Source organism: Octodon degus, unplaced genomic scaffold (assembly GCF_000260255.1).
Source record: "Octodon degus isolate 3935 unplaced genomic scaffold, OctDeg1.0 scaffold00006, whole genome shotgun sequence".
NCBI lineage: Eukaryota > Metazoa > Chordata > Mammalia > Rodentia > Octodontidae > Octodon > Octodon degus.
Window position 1 is genome coordinate 27,091,293 of NW_004524582.1, and position 7,037 is coordinate 27,098,329.

Below are 7,037 nucleotides of genomic sequence, written 5' to 3' on the forward strand. Positions count from 1 at the left end.
TCCTTTTAATTGTGTTATACCTTTCAATTTTTATTTCTTTTTTATATTAATTTTATTGATAAAGAAGTAGCAATGAGACAATTTTAAAACAGGTTAGTAGGACAATTACAATAATTAATACATTGCATATTGTTGCCTTTGTAGTAGTTAGTCATAGTACAAGGTACAAACATTCAATTCTTATTTTTCCTTAAGTTCTTACAAATATGGAACTCTTCATGAATTTGTGTGTTATCCTTGTGCAAGGAACATGCTAATCTCTCTATTGTTATAATTTTAGTATATACTGTGCTGCAGTGAGCACTGTTATGACATAGCCATTCATTTGCTTACTTATTTGTCACAGTGGCTGCTTTCTGTCTAACTCACAGTATGACGCAAAGCCTACGAAAGCAACCATCTTCTTCCTCTTGTTTGTCTGGAAAACAAGGACTTCAAAAGATCATTCCAACTAAATATTTTGGTTCAGCTAATATTAGACTTTTTACCCCAGAATGTAAGGTAAAGAGAGATGAAGAAACATCTTGATTTTTGAATACATTTTAAATGAATTTAATTCTGGGCCCTAGCATTGACATAGCTTTGAGGGTCTAGGGAAGAAAATACCATTTTCTTCTATTGTATAATGTGAGAAGATCAAATTAGAAAATGCATAGCAAATTGCTTAGCAAAGAGGCTATACTCTACCAATATGAGTTGTAATTTAATTTGAAACAAAATTATTGCTCTTATCTAGGAAAGGGACTTAAAATTAAAAAGATTAAGTAAAGGCACCATGGCCATTTCAATTTATCCACAAATATATTCCACTCAAAATTATAAAGATCTCATTTGTGCTGGCAAGATAGCTCAGTGGTCTAAAGCTCCTGCTTAGGCAAGCTTAGGCAAGCGCACAGGAGCCATGGTTTGATCCTTGGCACCAAATGTCATGCCAGCCCTGCCCCCAGGATGAGCTGAGCTGGCCACACACACACACACACACACACACACACACAGTAGAGCCAAAGAATGAGGCACATGATATAGACATTTATTTGTTGCAGCAAAATGAATGAATAAGTAAATGATCTGCAGTGCAATAGGGTGGAAAGGTGTGCAACTAAAATGAAATAAACCTGTTCACTCAAAAAATTATCCTTGAATGTCATGTGCTAGCTATTCTCTAGGTAATGAGACAGCAGCCATGAACAAGACAAACAGGGCCTCAAGAAATTTATATTAAGACAAATAATTGAGACAAAGTAAATAGTGTGATCTGCAGGTTTAGGATTTAGATAGACTTTTCTTGAAAAGTCTCCTTGAGAAAGTGACATTTAAGAAAGGAGGTACTATTGCTTGTATCTAGATGCCCGCTAAAGCCTCATTTACTGAGAGTTGGCACTTTTGAGAAATGTCTGGGTCATAGGTACGTGCTATTAGGGTTGAGGAGCATGGTCACTACATTGGGTTGGCGGTAGGAGCCCCCACCTTGGGTGTGGGTGACACCAACCAATAGGATCATAGCTTGGGTAAAATATGAAAAAGAAAAGGTGGGCTGCTGCCTACTGCTTGGTTATTGTTGCTTCCTGCCTGCCACACCATGGGCTGTTTCTCCTCTGAGATTCCTCTCTGCCTTGCTGTCTCGCCTTCTATCCTGCCTTCTGTACAATGAAACCTGTACAAACTGAAAGCTGAAATAATCCTTTCATTGTTTAACTTGTGGGTGTTGGGTATTTGGTTTAGCAAGGAGAAAAGCAACTACAATGGGACATGCAAGAAGTAAGGGAGTAAACTGGGCAGGGGTCTGAGGAACACAGTTCCCATGGCAGAGAAAGCCCAAGCACAGGGCCCAGGGTGAGAAGTGTGTTTGGTGTCCAAGGGGCACACAGTGACTAGCTGCGGGCAAGGAAAGGGGGCCAGTGCTTGAGCCTGAGGGCAGAGAGGTCATGGAGGCCTGAGAATGCTGCGACTGCGAGGACCATGACAAGGGTGCTGCTTCTGCTGCAGGAGAGAAATGTGTCATGGAGTGACTGGCTCTGGGTGACATTAGCAGATCACTCATTTCCTGGCTGACACTTGGCTGAAGGGTAAGTGTGGAAGCAGGGACTCTGATTGAGAAGATGTGGGCCACGTGAGAAGAAAGGCAGCAGTAAAAAATAGTGGCCAGCTTCAGAATTTGCTGGAAAATATGACAAATGAATAGAAGTGAAAGATGATAAGGTAAAAATGCAAATTTGGTTTTATGGCCATTTTCCTATGATCTTATTTTCATCCAATCTAATTTTTTGATGTGCCCGTGGGCACTTTCCTTTCTAAGATTTTTCCCTTTAATTTTGTTTTTTTCTAAAACTTTGGTAGCTCACCTCTCCAATAGCAAATCAGAATGAACAATCCAAGACTCTCAAAGGTCTTCCTCTGGCCTGTCTAGGCAGGTCAGCAATATTCCTCAATATCTGTCTTTTATGACATTTTCTCCATGATATTCCAATAGATATTACGAGAAAAAAGTCAAACAATTTTATTTTAAAAAGTGAAATGAGATACGTGCTATCAGACGGAGCAGACCCTCTAGCATGTTGCTGTATATTGTGAGTGTTTGAGATCATAGCATTGCTGGGGCCTTCTGGGCTGAATTACATTCTCTCCAAATCTGTATGTTAAAGCCATAACTAACTCTCAGTTTCTCTGAATAAGACTATGTTCAGTTCTGGGATCTCTAATGAGATGACCAAATTAAATGAGGCCAGATGGCTGGGACTTTAATCCAATGTGATTGGAGTCTTTATAGGCAAAGGTGATTGAGGCCCAGACAGTGAGGAGGCCACCTACAAGTGAAAACAAAGAGCCAGCTAGCTCCTTGATTGCAGGCTTCTATCCTCCATAACTGTAAGAAAAGATACATCAGGGGTTTGTTTTTAAACTGCACAATCTTCAATGTTTAATTGTGGTAAGACAAAGAGAAAAGTACAGAACACTTGTCCCCTGCATAGCACTGACCAACGAGGGGTAGCGCTGCACTTTGGTGCCGATCAGAAACCAGGAGGACACTCAGGAAATGGAGAGACAGAAGCAGGCGACCAGTGATGGACAGAACCCTTGATAAATCGCAGAAGTGACTTTCCAGCCACTCAAGTTACAAACCCGCCAATAGGTAGCTATTGCTCTGGTAATATCTAGAATATATAAAGAATATGTAAAAATAATGGATAAATAAGAAATGACTGAATTAAACAGTGAACAAGTCAGCTCAACAGACACCATTCAGAAACATGTGTATAACCAGCCAGCAAGTGCAGGAAAAAAAAGCTTAGTATCACTCGCCAGTAGGGAAATGCATATCAGCACAACTCTGAGATTTCTTCTTACCTCAGTCAAAAAGATTTTATAAATTCAACATTTTTTTTGAAGCTCCAGTGGTGCAATCAGTTAGCATGCGGCACTTATATAAATTCAACATTTTCTTTAGTTGTGTCAGAGATGGATATTCAACTGCCATTCAAATATTGTATAAATGAAGGACCATCTTACAGTGAAAAAAATATTTATATAGATATATCTATACATACAAATTAGGATAGATATACAGCTACTTTCTCTTAGTTCAATGAGAAGAAAGATTTGTACTAATAATGTTCAGACAAGATATCATGTCTGCATCTTGCACTATGAATAACTACTATGAAGACAACAATATGCAATGTATTAATTATTGTAACTGTCCTTCTAACCTGCTTTGAAACTGTCTCATTGCTATTTCTTTGTCAATAAAATTAATAATAACAAAAAAATAAATTCAACAAACTCTGGCTACTATGCGAAGATAAGGAACCCTTCAAAATGTCTGGAAATGTCAAGTAGTGCAGACTCTTTGAAAAATCTGTATGGATATTCCATAGGAACTAAAAACAGAAATTCCCATTAACTCAGCTATAGCGTTCCTGGGTAGATTCCCACTAGGGCTGAGGGCATAATGATACAGCGATTCCTGAAGATGCTGTACAGCTGCACATCCCTAGAGTGAAGCTTGGGAAACTAGTCAGATAAGAGTCCTTGGATCCATGCATGCATCAGCAACAGTCATGTGATATAAATACAAAATAGAATTTTATTCAGACTTAAAGAGAACAAGGTATCGTGATTTTCAGGAGACTAGCAGAATCCTGACACCATCATGTTCAGTGGAATAAACCAAATGCAGAAAGTTAAGTATCACATGATTACTCCTAAGCAGGTAACATAAAAGATAAATACAGAACAGAATAGAAAATAGTTGTTAGGAAGCAGAGAGGGAGAAATGTTGAAGATAAGAAAACAGACCAGGAGCAAAGAAGGGAACAGGATAAAGGAATTAAAATAAAATTTAATTTAATTGAATAAAATTGTCATACATTGTAAACATGCAGTAATAATGAATAAAAACAAAATGAATTCATATCAAAGATGAAGCAAATGAATTTCACATAGATATAAAAAAGAAATATTTGTATTTACTCTGGAGATAACAAAAATGATGAAGATTTTAAACTAAAGCTAGGGTGCACCATGGAGTCTAGATACCCAGATAACTGTGTTCCATGGAACATTAGGGATCCAGAGATGATATTTTGGCATCATCAGACAAATGCTAGGATTAGGATGCAGGAATGGTTGAAGTTTGAGAATGCTTATAACATCCATTATCATTTAATAACTGTCTTAGTTCTTTTTCGTGATTCTGAGACAAAACACCAGATGGCCTAATTTAAAGGAAAACTGGTTTATTTAGCTCACCATTTATAGAGGTTTCAGTGCATAATTGGCCAGTTCCAGAGAAGAGTGGCTTAGCTGAATAGAATAGTTCATGGTACCTACAGGACAGAAAAAGCAGCAGAAGGGAGATATAAGACATTCTGTCACTTTAATTTCATGCAAACTACCTGAGTTAGGGCAGCTGTGGCACTCCCGCCCTTACAGCCAAGGAGAACTAGGCCAAACCTACCAATGGACTGATTTGCTAATCACGAACCCTTATTCCCAGCATGACAGTGTAGATCCAGCCACCTCTGCAAGAGTCCTATGACTGCAGGAATCTTTGTGTGTGGGGGCGGTGGGAGACGGCATTGAGATATAGATCATACCAGTAACCTAGAAACTGGCATGTCTTTGGTGATGCTTTGCCTGGGCAATGGCTTTGTCTTTCGACAGTTTCTTTTAATGGGTCACTTGGCAAAGTTGTGGAAAGGTGTGTATGCTATATGTGTGTTGGAGGTGCTCACACCATCGAGAACTACAATCTAGTCCTTGACAGAATTCATGGGTTAACTGGTAAAAGGGTGCACTGATAGGGGTGCTACTTGGGAAAAAAAAAAGTATGAAAGAGTTTGCTGCCTTCCAACACAGTTGAGTCACTATTTATTTTTATTAATTTTATTGAGAAACAACGAAACAGTTTCAAACAAGGTTAGTAGGACTGTTGCAATAATTAATACATTACATATTGTTGTCTTTGTAGTGGTTATTCATAGTACAAGATGCAGACATGATATCCTGTCCAAACACTCTTAATACAAATCTTTCTTCTCATTGAATTAAGAGAAAGTAGCTGCATATCTATCCTAACTATTCTACATATACAGATACAAAATGATCCTTCCTTTGTATCCCCTTTTTGTTTAATTTTATCAGAGATGAGTATTCCATTGTCATTTAAATATTGTAGGTGTATGAATTCAGTAAAATAATCCAATATAGTCCTGTAGTCCATAATAGTAGTAGGTTATCCGTAGGAAGTTGTTGACTTGAGCCATTTACAGCTCAGCATATTAATATGGTTTTACATTTTATACCTCACTTTCATAGTTCTCTGCAGGATGATTAACACCAAGACCTATATGACAAGAAATGTAACTATTGTATCTGACAAGGTCAGTCAAATCCCCTCAAGATATACCCTGAAACTCTGTGCCGCAGTTCATAGATCCTTTTTCAGTGCCAGCCATGTGGATGAATCACAGACATTGCTTGACCAATTTTCTCTCTGAGAAAGCCTGAGAGAATGTTTTGTCTCTGGGTGACTCTCCTTAGGCACATTATACATTGTAGATCACTTTCCTCTGTGGCCCCATAATTTCCTTTACCAGAAAAGTTGGCATACCACTGAGTTGCAAGATGTTACAGTACAGGTTCTCTTATGTCCTGAGTCCTCAATGACCTTGAATGGCTAGGGCAAAAATGTTGGCTATCCTTGTAGCTCATCTTTTTCTCCAATTTTTGGTTTGCAAACGTAAGTTGTTGACACTCCAGAAGAGAAGCTTAATGATATTATTACCCTATAACATAGGCAGTTGAGCTTAACCTCACTGTCTGTCTGAATATCAAACATCTTAGACACATGGAACAGGTATTTTCCATCAAATATTGATATGTTAAACTTTAAATCCCTATAGAATGTGAGGAAAAAAATTAAAAACTGAAAAATATTTAAAAAATAGGAAGAAACAATTACATATTTTTACACAGAAATTTAGAAATCTAACCATATACAGCATTGTAGCAGGACTGTCCTATGACATTTTTTTTTCTTGTCTCTTGTTTTCATTTATTACCCTTTTTTTTTAACAAACACTTGCGAGACAGTATAGCAGCAATTGATATGACATTAGAAGCAGTACTTATTTAGAAGATCAGAATGACAGACATTGCAAGCACAGCCCTACTATTACACATTGTTATCTTCAGTGCAGTTGCTTAGTTCACAGGTATGAGCATAGATAGTTAATCAGGGTGAGAATTCTACCAATTAACTGCTAGTTTCAAAAACCTGCTGAAGGGCTGGGGAGATAGATCAGTAGAATAAGTGCTTGTCTGGCAAGCGCAAGAGCCTGAGTTCAATCCCCCGTTCCGAAAAAAAAAATAATAATAAAATAAGACATGCTGAAGAGTCTCAGGATCATTGCCTTGGCCATCCTGTGTGTAAAATGTATGATTTTGCCTCTGTCATGTTTCCTAGTTTTTCTCCTTGCCCTCTCTTTGTTATTTAATTCTTAAGTTGTTGCTTTCCTTTTAATTGTGTTATAATT

General features: G+C 37.8%; 1 non-coding gene across 1 annotated transcript; it reads right to left on the reverse strand.

Annotated features, from left to right (window-relative positions):
• Positions 1-200: 200 nt before the first annotated feature.
• LOC111812485 lies at positions 201-304 on the reverse strand. Its single transcript, XR_002817981.1, has one exon. It is a non-coding gene; the product is annotated as a U6 spliceosomal RNA (small nuclear RNA).
• Positions 305-7,037: the final 6,733 nt, after the last annotated feature.